The following is a 26,081-nucleotide window of genomic DNA, read 5'->3' on the forward strand; positions in this document are numbered from 1 at the left end:
ACCTGGGAGCAAACAGCTGGATGCCATCAGCTCTGTGACACCCAGACAGGTTTGTGGCAGGAGGTGTCAGCAAACCCTGATTATCCTGAGCTTTTGGTGGCAGTACTGAGGAGAAAGAGGGAGCTCTGTAAGACCCTCTGCTGCTGCCTCCGTCTGCTCTTCTCATAAAATATGGATCTGGGAGATCTGGAAAGCTCTGCTGCAGTTACTGAAATGCTTTTACATCATGGATTGCTTGCTGCTGCCCACACGCTCTTCTGAATAATCATAAGTTTCTTCTATAATTATGTTTATTACAGGCTTGCTGTGGTGACATGCTATCCTGCACCGTGGAGTTCCAAGCTGGAATTCTGCTCCGGGGGCACAGCCGATTCCTGGGGTGCTGGTGGGGGGTGTGGGAGGGAAATCCTTCCTGTCAGGCTCCCTCTGCCCAAGATGGCATCACAGCAGGTAGCACAGAAATTAATAACATGATCATCTCTCTTGTGTGCTTTGGTAAGCAAGCTAATTAATAATGATGGGTCAACAGTTTTTAGGATTTTAGGATTAGCACCAGGTTTAGAGGAGGATCATGTGACTGTCTGAGCTGCAGTGTGCAGATGTAGGCAGGTGTGTGGCAGTAAATGATGTATGACCCACATATTAAAGTAGCTTTTTTGTCTTTAAAAAAAAAAAAGTTTATGGACTTAATCCTCTTCCTCCACCACCTGCCCTAGTTTATTCAATCCCTCTTATTTAGGATAAAAATAAGACTTCAGTGTTATCAGGTGACTGATGGCTTTGGGGTGAGATGACCCAGCCCCAAAGCCCCATGGTATTTTATGAATTGCCTGCTTTATGAGCTGCAGGGGTGAATTACAGCTGAGGAGCTGGGCACATCTCCGGTCTCAACAGACTGACAGAGGCTTTTTCCTGCTTCCCCCACCGCAGTTTTCCTGCAGCCCCAGGGCAATGAGGGTTTCATGATGAAGAATGCATTTAGCAGCACCCAGTGAGGAGTGCCAGGCAGCGAGTGTGTGCTCCCTGCCTGCCCTGCTGGAACCCACCTGCCTGCTGGGAGCCTGCCAACCCTGCACACACTGCAGGATAACAACAGGCTAATCAGCCCATAAGCTACTAATTAAAATATAAGTGTGCTGCAGTGAGAAGGGGCTTGTGTGATGGACCTTGAAATGCTCTGTTTGCACAGTTGATGAGACACCAGTGCCCTGCAGCTACTCTGTGCTGCATGGGTGGAAGCCTGAGGGCCCCCCACTTCTGCAGGCTCCCCAGCTTCGTGCTCCTTGTGTGTCCTGCTTCTCCCTGGGCTCATCCCAGTGGCTGCAGCAGCTGGGGGTAAGGTCTTGTTTTAGTTTCTGCTGAAACAGTGTCTAAAGGTGTGTATTGGTATGTTTGGGATGAGCGGGATGATCCATCTGCTCTGGGGAGCAGTGGTGGGATGTGACCTACAGGGGACAAGGGGGTGGCCAGAGAGCTGCAGCCTCTGGTGCCTCGGGGAGACTCCTCCCTGCTGCGCCTGCTGTGAGATAAGCATTTGCTCAGCCCCGCCTGTCGTGAGCTGAGGGTTTGCTCAGCCCCAGCTGCACGTGGAGGGGTGGGGGGCTTTGGGTTAATCCCTGTTGGCCAAAGTGCTTTGAGACTATCAGGAGAAACGCAGTCTCAGGTCATTTGTGTAATGAGTCAGAGCCTGCTCTCCCTCCTGCCTGTCCATGGGGCCTGAGCAGGTCCCACATTTACTCAGGTGGTCAAGTCAAACATGGTCAGTACCTGCTACACGCTGCATACAAATTAGGGCTGAGCCACAACAGTTAATTCCTCTTAAAATGGGCGTGGGAAGTTAAACAGAGAGGACAGGAATGAGGTGGCTTTATTTTACAGAGACTATTCCTAGGAAGCTTCTCACCACCTTTTCTGGGCAGGGGCTGCCCTGCAGACCATGGCTGTTGCTTTGACTCCAGGTTTAAAAACATCCAGCCATTTTCTCCTAATTTTTCCCCTCTCCTAACAGCTGCACCTGTACTGAGTGCCTGTTTCCCTCAGGCTTTGATCCTGTAACAGAGTCTGAGTTGTAGAGGCTGCTGGTGCTGGGATGGAGGTGGTGACAGGAGCCCAGGGTGCTGCTGAAGCTTGGTGTGGGTTTTGGGTCTGGTCTGGTCCCCAGTGCAGCGTTGTTTTGTGTGATGTTTAGTGCAGCTCTCACAACAGCCCTACAGGGCAGAGAAACAATGTGATACGGGGGGAGACGAGTGTGGGGTCTGTGCTGGGGATGCTGGACCTCCCTCTTGAGCTCTGATGAAGCAACACATCCATCCCCCTGTAACTGGACAGAAATTAAACCCCTGGGGAGACAAACCTGCTTTTCTGGGAAGCATCATCTCCACACCCAGGCACTGAGATGCACAAGGCTCCTGGACTTGAAGGGGGCAGCAATTGCCTTTCTTACCCTTGTTTTCTGAGACAAGCAGCACTGGCACGTGGGAGGAAGTGCTCCAGCTTTGTTTTTATTTGCTGAAGAAGGGATCTTCCAGCAGCTGCATGTTAATGGCTTTCTAGGGCCATTCATTAACCTGCCAAGTCGACCAGCAAACCCAGAGCAATGATTCTACCTGCTTGCCATGACGTCTCTTTTTACCCCAATAAACCTTCCCGCTCCTTCCAGCTCAGCTGATGAATCTGCCCTGAGATGCAGGGAAGGGTATCTCCAGAACAATGAATCCAGTCAAAAGATTTGTGAGCAGCCAGCCAAACAATTCCAGACAGAGAGACATGAGAAAGAACATCATTCCCGAAAGCACTGCATTATTGATTAAGCATTTGTGATCCATAAAACATAGTAAAACCGTGGAGCTGGCTGCAGAATGAATTCTACCAAAAAAAGGGTTGTCTTTTACTGTCTCTGGTCCTCAAGGACGAGGGTAAAGTAAGTTTAGCACCAAGCAGGAATTCATTTGTATAATAATGGTTTTTGATGACTCGCAAAGGTTATTTTATGATTAGCCATCTAATTATAAAATGGCCAACAATTTCATCTTATCCAAATCTGCATCAGCTAAATTATGAAATGCCCTTGTTTTATGCAAATTCTGGAAATATTGCTTCCTTAACCTCCCAACCCTGTCTGTCTGTCACTGCTTGTGTGGAGCATAAATTTCAGGGCAGTGCCAGATCTGGATTCAGTGGCAAATAAAAGAGAGTGGATTGATTCCACGGGAACACACAGCAGTGGTCAGCGATGGTGGAGGTGCAGCCCGGGGCAGATGTGGGTAGATGTGGGTGTGTAAGCCCATGGCACGGCCCCAGCTGGGCTGCCCTGCCTGAGGAGCTGCTGGATGGAGCTGGCACAGGGAGGTAGGAGAGTGTTCCTAGGGAAGAGTTCCTCAATTACCTGATTATGATGATGATGGAGATGTGAGATATCTTTGCACTCAGGATCTGTGCGCTCCATTTCTGCAAAATGAAATGGGAAGGCATGAAAGACACCCCAGCTGGGTTAGCTGCATGTCCAGCATCAGAAATGTGTCCTCTGAAGGAATTAAGATGCAGGCATTTGAAAAGGATGCACAAGGGCCCTTCCTGGCCCTTCGAATCATAAAATGCTTTGGGTTGGAAGGGGCCTTAAAGACCCTCTTGTTCCAGCCCCACTGCTGTGGGCAGGGACACTTCTGTCAGCCCAGGTTGGTCAGGGCCCCATCCAGCCTGACCTTGAACCTTTGCAGGGTTGGGGCAGCCCCAGCTTCTCTGCTGAGAACAACCCCTGGTTTCTCTCCTCTGCTTTCATTTCTCTTGGTCAGTTGGGGTCAACAATATTTTTCTCTGGGGTCTGAGGAGCGTTGCTGAAAGGTCCTGCAGTAACGGGCCATGAAGTGCAAATTCCTTCTGCTCTTGTTCTCCCACAGCACAGAAGGGAGTGAGGGCAGGGGAAACTGAGGCACAGGTTTGCTGTCCTTCAAGGTGGGCACATCTGAGACTTGGATGTAGATGGGTAGGGCACTGACCAGAGCTGCTCTAGAAACACTGTGTGGTGTATTTTGTGGCTTCTTTGCTTGCAAGAGATGCTGACTCCTCATGCCTGAAATTTGTGAAAAAGAAATGATAGGAAAACCTTTTATAAAAATATATATTTTTTTCAATTTCATAAATGATGAAGCAAAGGAATTTGTCGTTTCAGACAATTACAATTCTCAAAACCAGAACATTTTGGCTACTCTTGGAGAGGATTCTTCCTCAAAAGAGTGCAACGTCTACCACAGCACTGGAGAGAGCAATACTGAAATAAAACACTCTGAGGCTGGTGATTGTTGCAGAGAAGGACAGAAAATCCCCATGTGTTTTCCATTCCCCAAATCAGGTGTTTGGGGTTTTTTGGCCAGTATTCACCTTCCTGTTAAAACAAGCTGTTAGGGGTTAGGTTTATTCCTTATTTCTCTAAAGAATTTTTTCCCCACAAGTTACCAAGAAGACCAAGTGTTGGATACTTAAGAGTACTTAACCGAAACACTGAGGTGAACAAAGGTAGAAAGGAGAGATAATGCAAGTAAAAGACAAAGCTTGAGGCAGCTGCGCTGCCGTTTTCTTCTTTTTCCGGCATTCGGGGAGAGAGAAAACAGCTGTTGCTGGCTCAAAGAGTTTCACTGTGGCCAAAGGGATCCAGTCCTGGGAAATCTACTATCACCGGTTTGGCCTGAATCCTGAGTTTTCCCTGCCGCCCGTGGGAGCTGGTCCAGGCTCTGCCTCTCCTTCGGCTTCTTCGGCGCTGCTCCTCTTGCTGCAGCGTGACCCTGCACCCCCTGCGCTGCTGGGACATCCTGCCCCTGCCTGCCGGGACACCCTGCCATCCCAGCTACCAGCCCGGGACTTTTCCACTGTTCCAGCTTGGTGCTCTGAGGATCCTGCAGGGACACCAAAACCAAACTGCCCTGGGTTTTGTGAAACAAAGCCCTCAAGGTTCTTGGTACTGTTGTCGTTTGTCATTAATGTTGTAGTTGTTTGATGGGGGTGTTTTTTTGTGTTTGTTTGCTTTGTATTACATACTAGTAAAGAACTGCTATTCCTATTTCCCAAATCTTTGCCAAAGAGCCTCTGATTGTAATTTCACCTGGCAAATACCTGTCTTCCTAAACCAAAACACAAGCCTTTAATGGCAGGCTTGTGCCTGTGTCTCTGGGTCAAGCTAGGCCTGGGTGAACTCCTAAGGAGGTGATGTTGAGAGCAGAGGAACTGCAGCAGGAATTAAGAGCTTGTGTGGGAACCCGGGTGAGTTCTGAAAGACTTTAGTATGATCCTTGTGAGATCAGCTCATGATCCTGGTGGGGCTCTGCTGTGGCAACGATGGAGGATCTCTGCTAGAGACAGGGAGAGCAGCAAAGGAGGAGGAAAAACATCAGGAGAGGGGGAGGAAAGGAGGATTGTGAAGATTAGGTCCAATTAGTTACATGCACTTTAAACATCAGATCCTATTAAACACTCCTGGTTTAAAACCAGGCCCTATTATATGGCTTCAGCTTCCAGACAAAGTCCTGTTAAGTGGAGCTGCTTTGAAATCCAGGGCCTCAGACACAGCCATTATGGAGATCAGACCCATTAAATATATTCAGTTTGAAGATTAGGTCTGGTTATACACAGGCAGTTCAAAGCTGGCCTCTAATTAAGCAGAGGCTGTTAGGAATTGGAGCTTGAGGGGAGAGGGGGACTTGTGGAGCAGCTCCCTGTGCCTGCAGTTCCTCCTTGGCGGGAAGGAGCCTCTGGCCAGCCGTGGGCAGGGTGCTCTTGGTCCTGCTTCCCCATGCTGAATCACCCCAAATGCATTTTCCAGCAGGAAGGGAGCGAGGGAGGTCTCCAGGCTGGTAGAGATGGAGGCTTGAGGTTTGGAGGTGAACAACAGGGGGCTGAGGGAATATTGCTGGCTCGATTGGGAAATTGAGACATCAGGGGAATAAAAAGGTGCCCTGTGCTCCCCTCAGTTTTCTCTGATTTTGAGATGTCAGTCTGCAAATCCTGAACCCTTTGTGCTGGAGGTGGTGTGTTATGGGCATGGGGAGGCAAGCCCTGGGTAGCCCCAAAGGGTTTGGGTGTTCAGCAAGCTGTGGAGTGCACGGAAATGTGGGCAGACCCCTGTCTGCCAGGACCAAACGGGCCCTGCGTGGCTGGGCTGGGGTCAGTGGTTTGGGCTCCACCCTCAGCATGGGCCTCCTTGTCTGCTGGCCGAGATGGCAGCCTGGGGAATCAGTGGTGGTTTTCCTGTAGGATTGCACAGTTCCTCTGGATTCCTGGTGTGGATGCTTGCCTCGTTAATGGGAATGGTTCAGAAACACAGTTGTGAGATGATGGGGACAGGGATGGCATCCAGCCCAAACCCAGTGCCCCAAGGCAGCGCTCCCTTCCCTGGGGTCCCGACCCCATCAGTGCCAGCCCAGCCCTGTGAGCCTTGGCTGCATTCACTCATTCTCACAGCTGATGCTTTTCCTGCAAAATACCATCAACCCTCCCTCCTCATCCCACTGCTCCAGGTGCTCTTCACTGCTCCTGCTCTGCTTTCACAATGTGTGACGAGCAGGCGTGTGAGAGCAACAGGGGGCATTTTCTTCCTGGTCCCCACATCAGCGCAGGGCAGTGAGGAGCCCCTGAGATGCTCTTACAAACATTATTGGTGTCACTACAATTTATTTCCAGGGGATTTATTTGGTGCTGCTCTTGGTCCTGAGCCTCAGATCACTTTTAATTAGTGCTGGGTGCCTTTATCCTTGATGGAGGAATAAGATTTTGCCATTTGGACTTTGGCATATGAAGTATTAACCTAAATATATATATTTAATTTTTTGTATTAAATATTAGGTAGCAGCACAGTATTAATATTAAAACTTTAATACAATGTAAATGTTAGAGCTGTAGTGATAAAACTTAAATGAAATATATTTATAATATATTTATCTCTCTGTTTCACTTGCAATAGCAAAGGTTTTTAAGTCAAAACATTTTTTTTTCACTTTTCAACAGAAGTGCTGTTTCTTTGTTCTACAAGAAACCATTCCATTAGAGGCTGATTTTATTTTTTTTTAATCTAATCTCACGGCTTGAAGACTCAGGGCTTGAATGAGTTCTGAGGCTCAGACCTGAGGTGATAGATGTGAGTGTTGTCAGCTCCCACCCTTGTCTCACCCCTCTCACTCTCCTCTCCTGTTTGTCACTGTGGTTCCTGGGAAGGGGATCCGTGTCTCTGGCCCTGATCTCCTGTGGCACAGGTGGGACCCACAAGGGTCAGGTGGAGGAGTGGCCACTCGCTGCTGCTTGGACAGGCCACAACCATCAAGCAGCTGCTGTCCCTGTCACCTGTGCTGGGCTCAGGTGGCATGTGCACATCCCAGGGAGGTGTCCAAAAGCTGTGGCAAGGAGGGAAGCTTGGAATCCTGCCTGGTGCCTGTGGGGTGCATGGTGGCAAGGGGAGGGACAAGGGGAAGGTCAGAGTCCTTCATGAACAGCATGAGACAAAACTGGGCTACAGAAGCTGCCCTGCCCCGGCCTAGCCCATCTCCTGGTGCTGTTTTTCCCTGGTCACTCAGCCCCTCAGCAGGAGAGGAGTGGAAGGGGCTCCTTTCAACTCCCAGCTCTTCTTCTACTGGGAAGGGTGAACCTCCACTCCTCCAGAAGAGCTCTGGGGAAAAACTGTGAGGGAATCCCTGAGAGGTTGTGGTGGGGGGAAGGCTGAGGGAATGCGGGTCTGGGGTCCCTGCCCTGCCCTGCCAGCTGTGCTGGCACTGTCTGTGTGAGCTGAGGTGCTGAAGGGATGTAGAAACATGGCTCAGAGTGGGGCCGTGGTGCCCCAACCCCCTGGATCCCTCTGCCATAATAACAAAAGGTGCTTGGGAACTGGTCCCAGCAAGACACCCTGGCTGGCCCTGTCCCCATCCTCCTGTGCGTTCACTGTTGCAGGTGGCTGTGGCAGAGCATCCCAGTCCCACAGCAAAGGCCAGCAGGACAGGCCTGGAGCTGGAGCTGTGACATGCAGCATGTCTTAGTTTGGAAAAACAGGTATCTGCCAGGGAAAAGCTGGAGCTTCCCTTGGACTAGAGAATGTAAACCCCCTCTCTCTGAATTATTATAATTTTGAAATTAAGGGGCTCTCAGGAAAAGATAATATGGGAATAGGAAAAACAGTTCTTTACTAGGAGTATTAGAAATGTAGTTGTACAAAAAAAGCAAACGAACAAAAAAGAAAAAAAGAAACCACTGACAGAGTCAGAACACAACCTGACACCCTGTTGCTAAGGGTGTTGGTATCAGTCCAGTCAAATCCTCCTGCAGTGACAGATGTATTTCTGTTGGAGCAATGATCCTGGAGAAGGGTGGAGTTTTCCTCTGATGGTCCAGTGATGCTGAGATGGGTCTGGTCTTCCTCTGGGATCCAGTGCAGACAGGCTGTCCTGGTGTTCTGAATGCCAGGTTTGATCCAGGCAGGAATGCTGGGCTCCTCCCCCTGGGTGGAGCATGTCCCAGTGGGATGATGGAATTGTATCTGCCCTGCAGTGAGCCTGGATGGCCCATGGACAGCAGATATCCCCTGGAGGGAGGATGGGTCCTGGAAGAGATAAAGAACCCTGCCCCACCTGGTTTTAACAGCTGGCCCATGACAAAAGGCACCTGCCCCCTCCCCATGGAGTTATGAGATAAAGAAAAACACCTCTCCAACCAGTTTCAACAGATGGGAATAGAAGACATCTTGCATTGAACCCAAGACAGAGCACATGAGTGCTGATGGAGCCAGGGCCCAGCAAACAAATCTCTGGGAGCAGCATGAACGTGCACGAGGATCCCTTCTCCTCTCATCCTTTTATCTACATCCTTTTTTGAAGAAGCAGTAGATGAAAGAGCCCACCACTCACATCAAACCCCCATCAAGTGCATTAAAGGAAATGTTTTTGGCTTTATGGTTTGCTTTGAAGGAACCAGTGGCAAAATGAGATGGGAAGGCATGAAAGACACCCCAGCTGGGTAAGCTGCATTTCCAGCATCAGAAATTTGTCCTCTGAAGTAATTAAGATGCAGGTATTTGAAAGGATGCACAAGGGCACATCATTAAGGTGCACTTTAGCTCAGCTTCTCAGCTTCTGCTGCGCCCCAGGGGTAGCTGCAAACTATCCCAAATTGCCTCTTCCACTCAAACCAAGTTCCAGTTCTTTTCTAGTAACAAAGGCAGAGATGCAGAAATGTTCCAAAACTCGCCTCTGGATAAACTTTCTGTTTTAAATTCCTTCTCCTTCTTCAATGCAGTAAATCAGACGTGATGGCTTCCTGTGCCAGGAATGAGACCCTGTCCCAGACAGGTGAGAGAGAAGCAGCGTGAGCTCTGGAGGGGATGGGAACAGGCCTAGGCTGATGTGGTGGAGGCAGGAGTGGAGGGTTAGCTGGGTTCTCCCACCTTCTAGGAAATTGCTTCTCCTGTATCAGTGGATTTGGGACTATTATTGTTTAATAACGGGGCAGATGGCACATTGTGATTGCCAATATCTTAAACAGGGAGATGTGGCTCTCGGGTCTAGATGTGTGAAGGTTAATAAAACCAAATAAAAAATTAATTCCCTTCAGCAGAGATGGCAGCTGATGATGTGCCAATGATGCCCTCAGAGCAGAGCTGAGCTGCTCAGGCTCTGTGCAGTCCCTGATCTCGTGGCCATGAGGTGCATTTGCAGGTGTAGCAAATCCCAGCATCTGTCCACCTGCCAGGAAGGAACCAGTGCTTTTTGGAGCTCCACAGCTGCTCCTGTTGGTCCCTTGCAGTGGGCACATGTACAATCCCTCAGCAGAGAGAATGAGTTGGCAGGTTTAGGATGAAGCAGTGGAAGGGCCTTTGGCTGCAGGGTGTTGTCATGGCAGCTTTTCCAGCCTGCTGAGGGAAATTAGAGGTGTGGGTACATTCTTTGTAGAAGTTGTGGAGTAATTTTACATCCAGTGAACAACTTTTCTACATGTTACGTGCTCAGCTCTCTAAGATGAAAACTTGTCCATGGAAGAGGGACTCTGGTAGTGCACAGCCTCCAGAGTGCTTTGAAGCACCAGCTGCTCATTATTTCCCATGTTCCAAATTATTTTTCCCTGTTACTCAGTCCTGCATGTCTCTTTGGGAGCTCCTGAGGCAGGGATAGGTAGCGGAAAGGACACCGTAGGGATGTCCTGTGGGACATGGAAGAAGACCAGGGCTGTGGGACCTGAGGACAGGGGCAGGAGAGAAACACTCAGCACTTTATTTCTATAGCATCTCTTGGAGGTAAAAGCAGAGAGTAGCAAGTGTAAGGCTGAAATCTACTCTTGTGTCTGAGGGGATTTTGTTTATTGCTGTGGCTCCCTGTGGGGTGGAAGAAAATACTCCTCGTGGGCAGAGGAATGCTGGTGTGGCAGCTACAGCTGTGGGGATTGGCTCACAGTGATGCATTCCATCCTTTTTGAAATTCACAGGAATATAGGAACCCAGGGGATAGCTGGAGCCTGATTTTTACAGGTGGAAAGGGAGCACTGTACTTTTTACCACTAGCCACAAAGGGGCTGAAAGTAAATTGAAGCCAGAAGCTTAATCTGGTTTTAACAAGGTGAAAAGAGTTGGCAAGGAGAGTGGTTGGTGGGAGGAGAGGGATGGGATGGGATCTATGGGATCCATGGAATGGGATGGGATAGGATGGGATCCATGGAATGGGATGGGGGTTGCCCCAGGAGTTGAAGAGCAGTCTCTGGGAGCAGGGACTGACCCCAGCTCACCTTGCCACACACACAGAGGTTTGTGTGCCAGCCCCAGAGCCAATCCACCTCCCTGGGGTGCTGTACCACTCTGTGGTCTTTCATCCAGCTCCAAACTGGGCTGGGGGCTGGGTGCTGGGCAGCCTCCTGGTCTGGGATAACACAGCCTGGTGAGCCACAGCCTGGCTGAAACACACAGCTAGAAAAACTGCTAATTCCTCTATGGATACTCTATTTTTCCCTCCCCAGAGCTGATGGTGATCTCTAGATGTCCCTGTGTGATGTGGGAGGAGGGCGGGCCAAGCACTGAAACACAGAGGGGCAGGAACATCAGGGTTGTCTCCAGCTCTATTTTCAGGGACCCCTGACGCTCCGTCTCTGTGGCTACAGCTGCTGTTCCTCCCCCAGCCCAGCCCAGCCCAGGCAGGCAGAGGCCGTTCAGAGCAGGCCTGTGCCTGAGGAGTGGTGCTTTGCTGAGCTGATGAGAAATCTGCTGTTAAACTGGAGGTGTTTGTAAGCGTGGCTGCCTGGATTTGTAGGGAAACGCTGCTGAGCTGCTGTGCTGTCGATTTACACATCACCTGGGCTTTGCAGGCTCGCTCCTCTCCCTTCCCATTTGCTTCAGAGCTCTGCTGGCACACGTTCGCAGTGCTGGTCCCTCCTTGCCTGGGCTGTGGCTGCAGATGATCCCCCAGGTGAAGCTCAGACCTTCAGGACAAAGCTCCTTTATGGACCTCTGGGCAGCACAGCACTGTCCCAGCAAGGGAATTTATTTTCCTCCTTTCAGGCCCAATTTTCTCTGTGCTGGTCCACAAAAGGGAGGGTACAGCCTCTGAAACCTCCCTGAAGTATCACCTTGGAGTTGTACCTGGGCACAGCATTTTTTAAAGCAACTTCCAAGCTCCACCTTTTTGCTGGGTGCTGGCACGTCCCAGGATATCCCTAAGACGATGTGTCATGAGTGCTGATGACCCAAAAGAGACCACCAAGGCGAAATACTTTTCTCCAGGTGCTGTTTCAGCATCTCTTTCCGAGCAGCATTCCCTCAGTCCTCACCCCTTGCCCTGCAGGAGGAGCTGGCACAGCTGCTGAGCAGCTCAGGGCACTAAGCCGAATGGATAGACTTAATTCTGCTGTCTGGACACCTCACAGCAGCTGGGACAGTGTGATCACTGCCTGCAGCGGGTCCCCAGTGCTGTCACTGCCCTGTCCCCGAGCCTTGGGGCTGCGGGTTTCACCCGGATCTCCTGGGGTGACCCAGCCCCACAGACCCATCCAGATGTGCCCCACACCTCCAGCAGCACGGGCAAACTCTGCTGGGCAGCATTTAACACGTGGATGGTGCCTACAAAATCGCCTCCTGTTTTTCTGGCTGTGTTTCCCACCCCGCTGGGTTGGGAGTGATCCACCGGGCTCGGATTGCTGTTCTCTTCCCACTCAGCTCTGGGGTTCCTGTGGCACCCTCAGAGGGCCCACTTGGGGCTGGTTCAGGTGGAAAAGGAACATTTGGAGCACAGGGTGGAGAAACTGATTTTTCACTTTTGTGAGGAGAGAAGTAAATCCTCACTGCTGGTGTGAAATAGCACAGAAAAGGAGCTGCCTGGATTACAGGGAGAGAAATACCAATTATATTAAAATGGGGGGAAAATCAGGAAGGCTTTATCAGGACTACTCACTGACAAAACTTGCAGCTACAGGCTGTGTATGAAAAGCCTCAGATCTGAGCCCACAGAAATATTCTGGCTACAATAACCCTGCAGTATCCAGGCAAAACTCCTGTGCGGTCCAGAGGGAGCCTTGCTTGGGGCCTGGAGGATTTGCCTTATCGGTCTTTTGAAAGTGTTAAAGAATTTAAAAGCCCAGCTGCCCTACCCAGAGGAAAATCCTGTGCTTGGCAATGCTGAGGCTTGTGTGTCACAGCGAGGGCCAGCGCTGCGTCCCTGTAAAGGTGCTGGGCTTTCCCCTTTGTCCTCCCAGCCTCGCTGTGCAGAGGATAAACCCAGGGCCTGCAAAATTTCTCACACTGCTGTCTGTCAGCTGTTTTTTCCCTCCTTTATGTCCTCTGCTCCTGGCTGGCCCTGCCCTGGCTGCTGGGCCAGGGTGACAAGTGCCCAGAGCAGGGTCACTGCGGAGCGTTCCTGGGACATGCCGTGCTTTGTCAGCAGTGGCCCTGCCGTGAGTCCCTCCCCACGGGCACAGGCACTGTGTGATGTGGGGGGTGAAGCTTTTGGACAGCCCTGGGGGCCGAAGTGTCCCCCAGGGACGGTGCTGTGCCTCCACCCTGAGCACCTGCTCTCCCAGCTTTTTGCACAGGGGTTTTAAATACATCAATGCTGCAAAATGTCATCCCTAGTGACAACACCCAGTGTCACTCTCCGTGTCCCAGGCCAGTGGGTGACAGTTTTCTTTGTGCTGCTCCATGCCAGGGTTGTTTGTCCCTCCCAGAGCTGTCCCCCGCCCACAGCTGGGGTGTGTGAGGTACTCCAGGCACCACAAAGAACAGAGACTTAAAAAAAAAATACCAATAACCTCTATCTGTTTTCTGGCTGCTGCAGTTATTTTTGGGCCCCACCTCTTACCCACATGGCCTGAGTTTTACCAGTGAGGCAACTGGATTGACAAAAAACCCCTCTGCAAGGTTGTTTAAACCCAGAATTAAGTGGAATGAGAAGTGTTGGGAAGCAGCAGTCATTGATTTTCAGGTTCTCCACTTTCCAATCCATGCTGGGGAGAGGGGCCAGCCCTGGTGTGCTGTGACCCTGCAGTGCATGGGCTGTGCTGGTGTGGGTGCAGCTCCTCCCCAAAGCACATTCTTGCTTGGAAAACAGCACCTTCTGGGAAGCTGGAGACCAAAGGGCATCCTGGTGTACAGGGAGCTCAGGTAAGGAGCCTCTAGGGACTTGCTGGAAAATCAGAGAAGTACACACCAGGCTGCTCAAAGCACTGGGACAGCACCGGCTGCTGCAGAGGATGCTCCTGCTGCTTCAGGAGAAGGATGGGAAAAAATGGTGATGGTTGAGAAAAGGGAAATTCTTTTTGTGCTCTGACAAGCCTCAGACTGTGTCCTGAAGGATAAACCCCTGTAACCCACACGGCATTTTTTCTCTTGTTCTTCAGGTGGCCGTGGTTCCCCTCACCATCGGTCTGAGCCTCTGATCAGCCTGAGCCCTGCACCACTGAGGCCTCGGAGATAATTTGCAGCAGCATCTTCTGAAGGTTAATGACACGTTGTGGGAAGTGGTCAGCTTTAAATTCACTGCTGTGTGATTTCACTTCATGTCCTCTTGGCTTTGTGCTGCTCCAAAAAACCAACCCCCAGTTGCTCACTGCAACAGCATCTGGCTTTCCCCTCATTATTAACTCTCTTTTTTCTATTTCGGGGTTCTTTTTCCTTCCTGGTAATTGGTGCTGGGTTGCTGGGGGGAAACCATCTGCGTGACTGGGGAGATTTAGAGAGTCAGTAACATAAGGGATGTTATCAGAGTCTGGTACTTTAGGAGACTATGGTAATCCAAAGCTGATTACAGCTGGGCTGGTGCAGCAGGAAATTCGGGACATATTGGACACTGACACTTCCCAGGAGCACCGAGCTGTCTGTGTGTGTTGGGAGGGAGGGCTCTACTCTGTTTGCATGGAGAGGACAAACAGTGACCCTTTCCCTCTGAGATGGTGGCTGTGGAGAAAGGAGATGAGAATGAACATGGGGAGGTGGAAAGCAGGAAAGCACTGCTCTGTCTGGGCACACGGCTGTGAGGGTGAGCACATCCACAGCCAGCTCACGTTCCCCTGCTGTGACAAAATCCCCATCCAGGGCTGCTCCCCATGGGCACAGGTCAGTCACAAACTGCACTCCCAAGCCAGTAAATCCATGTCCTCAGCCTTGGCCCTGCTGCTGTGCTGGCCCTGGTGAGTGATGCAGCCTGAGCACACCCAGCACATCCATCACTGCTCCCTCTGGGCCTGGGATTTATCTCTGCCAGGGCACCCGGGCGTCTCTCCCTTCTGTTGTGCTGTGTTAACAAATATCCAGGCTTTGATCACCTCCGGTCCCACAAACACACGTCAGGGGAGCTGCACTGGTGCTGTGCACGGCAGAGGGGTTTGGGTTGATGCCTTGGGGAGGCTGACCTGAAACACAGACTGGACAGAGCTGGAGAATAAAGAAGATATTTATTGAAAGGTCTTTAGGATACACCTTGGCAGGACAAGAGCCTGACCAGGGCTAGACCCAAGGTGGACTTAGAATGCTTACATAAATGGGGCACCAGTCACCAGGTCTTGCACTTTTGTAAGTTTTGGTCCATTTGCGTATTGAGGTTTAATTGTCCAATTACAGCTTCAGGTTGTGAGGTCCCATCCTTGTTTTCTCCCTTCAGACCACTGTTGTTTATGCTTTGGGGTGTGAAAATTGTACTCGTTGTCCTTGGTCTTCAGCAGAAAAAGGATTTGTTTTGTCTCCCTACTCTGTGAAGAGAGCTCACCAGCACTTAATATGAGGCTCAGAACTGCACCCCTAGGCAGCACAGAATGTGGAAAACATGAAAGCTGAAACTTAAGGCATCAGGATGAGCCCCGAGGGCACTGGGGTGGGGCTGGGGCTGTGGGATGCTCTGTGCTGGTGGGGCTTTGGCAGCTCTGTGGGGTCTGCACGAGGCCATGCCCAGGCTGCCCTGGATCAAACCATCCTATTGATTACCACTTTGATTCCTGCTGCTTTATTTACTTGCTCAGTAATAATTTGCCTAATAAAACCCTGCTAGAGTGATTAGAGAGTGCCCAACCCTTTTGATTTCCAATTGCTTTCCCAGCCCCAAAGACACTGGTGTTCCTACACTTCCCCTAAGACCCTGGGGGAGCATAATGCATAATTTGGGGTTGTGTGGGCTGACCCGTTGGTTTTTATCAATAGGTACCAGTAGATAGGTACCACCTTGGGATGTTTTGGTGATTTGGGGAGATTTTGTCCCAGGAAACCTTCACTGCAAAGCTCAGAGGAGAAAAGGAACGGCAATTCCTGATACCCCAACAGGGAGCATGGGAATGAAAACTCAGTAAAACCCATGATGCCCTTGTGATGGTTCTTAATAGCCCATTTCTCATGTGAGCACCGCTTGATTTATGCAGCAGTGTTCCATGGTGAGGAAAACATCATCCTTCTCATTAGTGCAGCACCCAGCATGGCAGGGCCCTGGCTGTGGGCAAGCCAGCAGCAGAAATATGAAATAATATCAATAAAAGGGAGCAAAAGTGGAGCTTGCCAGATGCAGCCACGCTGGGGGTTGTCAGGATATGACAACACTGCGTGCAGGCTCCGTGCAAGATTAGAAAGTGTTTGGAAACTGTCCCCATGAGTCTTTAGCCAGGAATGGGCAGTATGCAAATACAGCGAGTTAATCATTGCAAAATAGGACAGCGTTTCCAGGGACAGGAGGCAATTTTATTCTTTCATTATGCAGGCTCCTTGCTTTTAAATATGTTGAGGAGAATTTTTTATTTTTGGGGGGAAAACAAGAAGTGAACAGAAGTGAATGGAAATGTATGTACAAGGGAGATGCTTTTGGAGCTTTCGCTGCTCCTGGGGCGATGGGAGCAGGGACCACCTGGGTTGTGCCAGAGGCTTCTCTGGGCTGGATGATGGCAAGGATTTAGTTAGGGAGCTGGCACAAGCTTTATCCTGGCCTTATTTGCAGGCCAGCTATAAATCCTGGGGGTGTCCCCAGCCATTTTTGGGGATGCCAGGCTTGGTGGGCAGGTTTGTCACCCTGAAATAAGGCGTGTGAGCACGAGGCAGGGCAGCACAGGCAGGTACACCCCCAGCCTGGATCCCACCGACGGCGATGATGTGGCACTTGTTCATCCCTCGTTTTCTTATTTGGTGTTTTTTTCCCTGAACTTTCCATCATGAGAGGAAAAAAAAAAAAAAGTTCCTGTTGGCTGTTCCAGTCTAATTTGGGATGAGAACGAAGCGCTGAGCCGTTCCTGTGGCCCGCGGCGGTGTTTAGCAGCTCTATTAATGCAGCTCCACGCATATCAATAGCTCCTGCCGGCACCTTCGGCTGTGCATCCATCCCGGGGCTGGGGCTGCCCCCGGTGGCATCCCGGGATGTGGGATGTGGGATATGGGATATGGGATGTGGGATGCAGGGCTGGGATGTGGGATATGGGATGTGGGATGCAGGGCTGGGCTGTGGGATGCAGGGCTGGGCTGTTGGATGCAGGGCTGGGATGTGGGATATGGGATGTGGGATGCAGGGCTGGGATGTGGGATGCAGGGCTGGGATGTGGGATGTGGGGTATGGGATATGGGATGTGGGATGTGGGATGTGGGATGCAGGGCTGCTCACTCTCCTGGCTGCCGTGTGTCCCCCACCTCGGTGCCCACGGGACTGCAGCCAGGACTGTGGCTCTGTGTCACCGGGACGGGACAGAGCATCCCCTCCTAGCTCCCTTCCCCCAGGGTCACAAGGTGTCCTAACACCGGGAGAACCCTGGGAATGTTGTTGTTTTGGGGCCTTTTGGACTGGTTTGCTGCCTCTAGATGGCACTGACCCAACGCGCACGGCTCAGGAGCGGCGTCTGAATGACATCTCTTTCCCCCCCTTGGGTTATTTTTGCTTTAGAATCCTGTAATAATGGATGTTCAGTTTCGGCAACGAGGTGCTGATTACAGAAATAATCGATGCCATTGAGAGAAAAGAGCCGGTCCGTGCCAGGTCCTTCCCTGCTCTCCTCGGCAGGAGCCGGGCTCAGCTCCCTGTGGCTCCGGGGAGAGCTGAGCAGGGACACCGGGGCAGGGGGGATGCTCAGCCCCATGGCAAGGAGAATTTCTTTCCTGGATGCCTCTTCCTTCCCTGCACGGGTGTGGGAAGGCAGCAGCACAGCGTGCAGCCGGGCAGGGTCCCCGGCTCCCACAGACATCCCCTGTTCTGCTCACAGTTATCCCCAGTAACAGCTTTGCTCTCTAAATCCCATTTTATGCTGATTTCCACATCCCTTGAGTCAGGCAGCGAGAATCTGCCTTAAACCCTGGAGCAACACGAGATCTGTGGAGCTCTGGGATGCTCCGTGGACCAAAGGCACGGCAAGAGGAAAGGGAAGATTCCCAGTCCTGTTTGGCTTGCTGTGGAGGATAAAAACCTCCAGCTTGGGTGGGAATGCGGTGCCAACAGTGTTTGGTCCCTGAGCAGCTCCATCCTGTCTCCTCCTGGGACTTCTGTGTCCCCAGCACCCTCCTCCTCCCCTGCAGGGATGGGAATGTGCATTACCCACCACGGGGTTAAACACTGGGGATGGTTTTAAAAAGAGACCCAGATGATGGGATGCTCTGGGGACCTTTAGCAGCCGGTGGCTGCCAGAAAGGAGGGTCGTGCTGAAATGACCTGAGCCTGGTGGCATTGGTCGGGTCTGTCCACGGAGCAGGAGGGTCTCAGCCCCTCCCTGCCTCCCTTCCCTGTGGGACTGACCACGGCTCCAGCCAGCACTGATTCCTTATCTGATGGGAGATAAAGCTCCCAGCACCACCCAGGCTGAAAGGCTCCTTCTGCTCCCTCCCAGGAAATAATCACAACATTTTCCATGGCGCTTTGCCTGACCCCTTGGGTAATAATGAGAGAGGGAGAGCAGGGACGGGGCTGCTCAGGGCCAGTGCCTTGCAATGGAGCAGCTCTCCAAAGTATTGCCAGGGATCCTGTGGGGATAAGGAAGGGTTCAGGGCCTGACCCACAATATTCACCAGTAGATATTTGAAAATTGGTGTGTTTTCCTGCTGTAATTGCTGGGCAGATTGAAAGAGGGTATTGTGCAGTATATATTAATATATATTTGTATTTCTTAATATAACCGAGATAAGCTGCCTAAAGGACAGTATGGCATTATTTAAGCTTTATTTAAAGGACAAGTCAGGGGAGGTTTCTGGAAAATTTGGGCTATTCCCCATACAGCGAGGAAGGGGAATACTGAATTCCCTTCTTTCCAGCACAAATTAGCAAATGCATATTGCCTGAGCAGGGGCAGGGAATACAATGTGATCAGGAAACTTGTCTAAGGCAGGAGGCAGCTCTTCTGCCAGGGACTGCTGCTCTCACAGCCCTGGTTTCTCTGAGATGTCGGTGTCACTGTGCCCAGCTCCCTGGCTGGAATGTGTCCCTGCAGCAGCTTTCCCAACACACCTGGCAAAACAAAGCAAATCCAAACTTTTGGCTACGCTCATGGTTGGTGTTGTGTGGGCAGGACTCCCCAGAGTGAGAAGCACTGGTGGGTGTTTATGAGTAGAGGAGGGTTAAAAACTACACGTGGCTTGTGAGATGTCTTTGCCCTTTCGTGCAGGAGGGAAGGATGGGGACCAGCACATTCCCATCTCTCTGGTGGGTGTCTGCAGCCACAATTGCCCTGGAAAGTAAATCCTCCCTTGGGAATGGGTTGCTGCCAATCCCATGGTGTCCTGAAGTGAAAGACCTGTGCAAGTTATATAAATGCCTCCTGATTTTCAACGTCACTTGGAGAAGGTCTGATTTTTATATTTTTAAAGCCCTTGGAACTGGTATTATTGCTTCCAGCAAGAAAGAATTACTGAAATGGATATTTTCAAGGAGATTTTGGAAAGGGTCATAATGTCTTTGAAAGAAAGATGGATGTTTGGTTTGGATGAAGGCTCAAAAATTGTCTGGGGGAAGGGTGCATCTACTGGGAAATATGAATGCAGGTAAAACATTAGCACAGTCTTCTGTTTGCAGAGTTATCAAAGCCTCCAGGAATGTTGCTTTTAGGACTTGCAGTGTGTATTTAACTCTTCCTTCAGCAAATCTTTTTGGTTTTTATTCTTATTAGCTAAGTAGTTGGCTTGTTTGGGAAGCTCAGAGAGAAGAGGTGGGCTTCATGCATCTCCTGTTGCAAGGAACATGGAACTCAAGTCCCTTTTCTGGTCGTGGTAAGATCCTGTTTGCTTTCCTGACTTCCAGCTCTGATTTTTCTCCTCCCTGAAGAAAAACTCATGGACATGATGAGCAAAACCCTCATATTTTCTTTTTTTTCTTCCCCTCAGATTATGCAGGTTTTGGGGCAGGATGGCAATGGGGATTCCTACACATCTCTGGGAAGGAGGGAGTGAGCTCCAGTGCCCTGAACTCACACAGGGAAAACAAATCCTCGAGCCACAGAGAGATTAGGATGAGGCAAATCAATGTGGAGCATTCATAATGAATAGTAAACAAGCTAATGGGGGCTGGATGTCTGCACAGGTGTAGAGCTTCATCTGGAGGCAACAGTGACATCCTGATAATGGCCTGCATTTAATAACAGGATTTAACATCCCTGTAAAGGGAGCAGGCAGGCAGCTTCTGTCAGGACCACAGACAGAGTTCCCTTGTATTACACTTTCACAAATTGCTTGTGAAATTGGGGCAGGCAGAAAGAGGTGTTATCTCTTCCCTCTACCTGGCCAGAACAGGAACCACTGCCATGGGTGGTTGGAGGGTGAGAGGTGACTGTGGTGGGCTTTGGGGGGCCCAAATCCCCTCGGGGGGATTGCCCTGACCCACAAACTGGTGTTGGCTGGTGGGACTCAGGCTGTGTAGCAATTTATCTGAATAGCTTAGGCCATAACGTGCTCCAGCCACACCGCCTGTAGTTATTCTTATCAAACCCTCAGGAATTCATCAAGGTTACTGAGACATAAACTGTGCTAAAACAAGAAAAGAAGAGCCTGAGAAATAGAATATCAAGAATGCAAGTCCTAGATAAAGGAGGCCCACGAAGCAATGACACCTGTGACCAATCATGTGTCCTGAAGGGTGTGTGCTGGACTCATGGACAGGGTAGAGCCTCCAATTAATATGTTAATTAATGGGTGACCACGTGAACAGTAGACTTAGAATGCATAAAAATAGCTTAATGTAAACAAAAAAGGGCTCCTGCTCAATCCCATTGGTTGGTCATATAGCGGTCCTGAACTCCTGCGAGGCTGGGGCTCCCTGGAAGGGTCTGGCAAGAGGCAGAACCTAGCTGGGTCTGGGTTGTGCATCCTTGCATGGGAACCCTCTCCTGGGGATTCTCTTGGACCCATTCCCAGGCTGTACAAGTGAAACCCCCTGTGCAGCCAAAGCCAGAGCTCCATGCTTCTCTCCATCGTAATTCCAGACTGTGCCAGCCCATCCCAGCCCACCCGCACCCCGGGATGCTGCCACAGCCCTGCTTCCCTGGAAACACGGCATGCTCTGGATGTGCAGACATCCTGGGGGAGCCTGGGGGCGGGCAGGCTCTGTGTGTGGGAGTGTCATCCTCCCAAATCCCAGCTCAGCATCTGCCGGGCTCCCAGGGCTCCGCACGCCGGGCGGGCACACGCAGCAAGGCCGTTCATGGGCTCTATCAAAGGGGGCTTTGGGAGCGTGGTAACCACAGGGATGAAACTTGATTAGCTGGGGTTGTGATCAATAATTAATGCTGGTTATTTATTATTTGTTAAGTGCCGACACTGTGCTCACTTCCGAGTCCCCCCGGTGGATCTCCAGCCTTGCTTGGCATCCCCGGGTTTTATTTTTGTGCTGCTCAAGGGTCACAAAAGATTTCAAAGAAAGAATATTTTTAAAAATGTAATCCTTTGTGTGGAGAGAACAGAAGCATCCAGCCACTGTAGAATTGACTGTAACTGGGAAAAAAAAAAACAACCTTCTTTTTTTCTCATGGTTTGATTTCAGGGCAGCTCTCAGGCAGCTCAGGATGGAATAATCTGCTGGTCAGGAGTCGGTGTGGGGGTGATGCAGGTTCATGGCTGCAGCTCCTCTGCTTCACGTGAAGCCAGAGCTGTGCCAAGTGCACCAGAGCAAAGAGAAGTGAGAGGCAAGGCAGCTGGATTGGAAAAGATTAGAATTATTCATTCGGCTGGGTCATGGGCAGAACATGCCACTTGTGGCACCTCTGGAGCCTGAGAGCTGCCACTCATCCCGGGGCAGAGGGTGGGCAGGGTCCTCGGTTTTCTGGAGCTGCATTATCCTCACTGCCAGCTTGCAGGGTGTGTGGGGAGAGGGAGATGTTTGATCTCTCAGGAGATGGGGGGCTGTGCCCTGACTTTGTACAAGAATTAAACAAGGAGAGGGAAACACGATGGGATGGGGAGAGAGGTGGTGGGGCAGCAGGGCAAAACACAGGCTCAGGAGTTGCAGGGTCTGCAGTAATTGGGACCCTCTGCAAAGCAGCTGTAGGTGGGCAGGGAGGGGCTGCCCTCTGCCTGCCCAGGCAAGGTGCTGCTCCCTACACCCCTCGCAGGGTGACCTCGCTGTGCTGGGCACCATCATCTTCCTCCTCAGCCATCGTGGGGGACAGCACTGGGTTTTGTCAAGGGGAAAAGGAAAAACAGCTGGGATTTGAGAAAACACCACAAGTGGTTTTTTAGGAGTTTATAGACCTCTTCCTAGAGCTTCCTTTAGGGATCTAAGGTGCTTAGGACTGTAGACCACGTTTGTAGACCACGTTTATAGACCCCTCCCACAGATCCTTCAGTGCCCTGGGGGTGACAGTTTGTTGTGGGTGAGAGAGACAGGGAAATGCCTGTGGGCTGGTGGATCCATCTGTGCTGCTTGAAGGTAGTGGCTGGTGTTTTATTCTAATGAACTTCCCAGCCTTTTAAAGCTAATTATATTTCTTGCTCTAGTGCTCCAAGAGATTAGAGAACCTCTTCTAATTTCTGACCTAGGTGTAACTCCAGGTGAATCCCCCAGGCAATGCAAGGTTGCAAGGAGTCCCACAGGAGCTCTGTGAATGATCTGCAGGGCAGGGTCACCCCACAGAGCCCCCAGCTCTCACTGTGGGGTCGATAGGGGTTATGTGGGTCACAGCTGGGCGCCCTGGAGCCCCCATCCCACTGCTCTGTGCCTGCCTCAAAAATCCCTCCCTGTCCCAGTGCCCACAAACTCAGCCATGATTTCACCCTGGGCTTCTCTGTGGTGACTTAAACTGGTGAGTGGATGAGCACGGGGTGAGTGTGATGGATGTGGCCACATGGCTCAGAACTAGTGCACAGCAGTTCCCACTGGTATTTGTTGCTGCCTGATGGCAACAAATCAAAATTTTAAAGCAAACTCCAGATACTCGATGGTCCTGTTGTTATCTTGCTGCTCCCGGTGACTTGGACAAAAGCTTTGTGCTTTGGTTTATTTTAATTTTTCTTTCCCCCAGAAACCTTTAGTACCATCCTGTCCCAACCTTGAGTCACACAAAGCACAGTGCGATTGTTGCTGTAGACAGAGAATTTGGGATGTACAGAGCTTTATGGAAATACTCTCTAGTTAATCCCTGTTTTGATGCAACAAGGAAGGGAATGAAGGGTTAATGAGCTCTCCCAAGCGAGATTAATCTGGAATATTTAAGGCTTTAGTCCCAACATTTATTAAAGGCTCTTTTTTTGTTGTTGTTTTATTGTTGTAATGCTCCGTTCAAAGGGATCCCTCCTGGAGAATTCTTTCAATTTGGTCTCCAGCACAGAAATATACTGGTTTGTCTTAGATCTTTTAATATCATACTCAGGGCTTTTAATAAATGTAAGTTTCATCAGTGCTTTTTTTTTTTGTTTAATTTTTTTTTTAAACTGGTGAGATAATTTAATATTAACACATCACACCTTATCACCCAATAACACTTAGTCCCTGTAATCTTATGACAGGCTAATTTCTGTAGCAACATTCCCCGTGTCAAATCTGCTCCGTTCCATTACTACCCCAGCTGCTCGTGGAGCCTGGGTTGGTAATGAATATTCTGGCTTCTAAGCTTTTATCTAAGGATTATGAAATGAATTTGGAGTTTAGCTTGAGGGAGTTACAGCTTCATTTTTCCTACTGGAAGCTCCTTCATATCACTGGAATAAATCATGGAGGTTTCCATGCTAAAAATGTAAGACGGAGAATCAAAAAATATATATGCTCAAAATCCCCTGGATGGGCTGGGGTGTTATGTGCGGGATTTGAGAAAAAGGGTTAATTGAAAAGAGAGTTGGGGAGATGGGAGAAGCCATGCCTGGCTCTGGGGAAGGGGAGAGTGGTGCTGTCTGTCTGTCCCAGGACACTGCTGGGAGCTGGGAGGAGGCAGAGGAGTGACCCTCGCTCTCCCAGGTGGATCATCTCCTCACCCCTGAGCCCCATCCCACTGCACAGCAGGGTCTTGGTGCCTCTCCCCTCCTGCCTTCCTCATCTGTGACACTAACAGCTTTCACCTAATTTAATCTGTGCAGCTCACAAGGCTGAAGATGAGGTGAGCTCATTTGGCATAATTATCGGATGTGTCAGGAATGTGAAATCCCAGGCAGTGCAACTGTCCTGGAGCCATCACACCTCTGACAGCCTGTCTGCTGCTGATGCTCTGAGGATGGGAAATGCACCTGCTTCCTCAAGCAGAAAATAGACTGTTAAAAGAAAAAAAAAATTGGTGAAGGCTAAACTGCTATGGTGGGGGGGTTTTTATGTTTAGCATATGCTCTCCGTGCCTGCTCTGTGCCCCCTCCGTGCGTTTTTCTGCTTGGCTCTGGTGTGGTGATCAATGCCACCCCTGGTGGTGGCAGGCTGGGGAGTGGGGGCTTGGGGCCAGGGGACTGCTCTGAGCTCCCGTGTGTCCCACTGCTCACAGCTCTGACCATACGCTTGTGGCAGGGCTGTGGCTGCTCTTCCTGATGTGCAAAACTCTTCCTGGGATGGAGGGAGGTTGGAATAACGTGCTGCAGGTGAGCTGTGCACTCAGGCTGGGGACTGGGGCACCCCTGACTGTCCCCATACCCTCCTGCCTGTCCTGAGCAGCCCAGAGCCTGGTTGTAGGAAACCGCAGCCACTGCTCCTCATTCACTGCATGGAGCAGGATGGGGCAAAACCCACGGAACGGGATAATAGAATGTGGTTGCTGTGAGCAAAGGTGGGTGCCTGTTCCATTTTTCTCTGATTTCCGCCTGGATCGTTCCATTACCCATTTGAAAATACTATTTTTTTTTTTTCAGTAATCCCCAATCCCTGCTCTCCTGGCACATGCTCTGGGGCATTCGGACAAACCTCAGACCTGAGTGGAGCAGTCCTGGTGGTTTGAGAGGCGCTGTTCACAGCTCTGGAGCAGATTTTCCTGCCTCTCTGCCAGAGATGCCACCAGCAAGGAAATACCTGGAGGGCCCTGGGATGCTGGGTCAGCCCCGAGCGGGTTTCAGGGATGCGCCCTATGGATCACAGCCGGGAAGGGGGATGGACCCGGCTCAGCCCTGCCCGCCTGCTCGGCCGGGTGCCAAAATCCGCCCGCTGCCACCTCTCCCTTCCTCGATGAGCACCGAGTAATAAATTGGACAAAAAATAATTAACTTGCCATAAATTGGGTATTAGCATATGAATTAGAGTTTAACATATGAAAGGGCTTTTGATGCCGCATAAAATTAATATAGAAAATGACCGTAACAGAATAACAAATTACACTTTAAGGAGTTGGCTCCTCTGAGTCTGGCTGACGATGTGATGGTGACACAGGGGTGCTGGGGAGGGGGCAAGGCTGGGAGTGGGGGCATTGTCTCTGAGCCTCCAGTATTTGGTGCAGCCCTGTGACAGCCTCAGGGATGCCTCTGCCCTGTTACGCTGGGGCTGAGGAAACTTGTGCAGGTATAGTTCCCCATTTGTGCTCTGGCATCTCCTTCCTGTTTATTTGGGCAAGTGGTGTTACACTGTTTGCTGTTTTACTAGTGGTTAACCTGGGTGTTTTTTTTTCCATTTGAGTTTTAAATATTCTGACCAGGCTGACTTTCAGCTGTTTTGTTAATATATCCAAGACAGGGAGGATTTAAGACAGAGGTTGAGGCCTGTTGTGATATTGTTAAAAAATGATCTGAAAAAGAAATTGCTATTCACAAGAAAAAAGATTTCTGGGACAGAGTTCAGCTGGTAAAGACTGGCCATTTATTTTGTGAGGAGGAAATAGAAAACCAAGCTTTAATTAGAATATGGGAGGTATGAACACAATTAGCTGTAGTTTGAGGAACAGCGTCTCCATGAGCTGCCAGTGGTGGTGTTGAGCTGCCATGGTCTCTGTGCACGCTACTGGATCAACCCAACTGCAAACCCAAGGGCTTGGCTTAAATTGCCTTTAAGTGTAAAGTCAACACATTTCACCTTTTATTTGGAGCAAGAGAACTCAGCTGATGAGGAGTGGCACACTGAAATGCCAAAATGTGTTTCCATGCCTTCAGGCATCACATGGTGCAAGAGGTCTAAAAAATATGAGTTGGAAAGATTGAAGATTTGACAGAGAATAGGATTAGATGAGATGTTAGGAAGGAATTGTTCCCTGTGAGGGTGGGGAGGCCCTGGCACAGGGTGCCCAGAGAAGCTGTGGCTGCCCCTGGATCCCTGGAA

General features: G+C 50.4%; 1 long non-coding RNA gene across 1 annotated transcript; it reads left to right on the forward strand.

Moving 5' to 3' along the window:
• Positions 1-24,755, forward strand: LOC136298470 (uncharacterized). The gene is made up of 3 exons (XR_010723322.1): positions 1-49; positions 13,840-13,938; positions 24,692-24,755. It is a non-coding gene; the product is annotated as an uncharacterized lncRNA (long non-coding RNA).
• The last annotated feature ends 1,326 nt before the right edge of the window (positions 24,756-26,081 follow it).

This window comes from Chamaea fasciata, unplaced genomic scaffold (genome assembly GCF_029207755.1).
Source record: "Chamaea fasciata isolate MVZ Bird 193981 ecotype frontalis unplaced genomic scaffold, bChaFas1.0.hap1 SCAF_17, whole genome shotgun sequence".
Classification (NCBI taxonomy): Eukaryota; Metazoa; Chordata; class Aves; order Passeriformes; family Sylviidae; genus Chamaea; species Chamaea fasciata.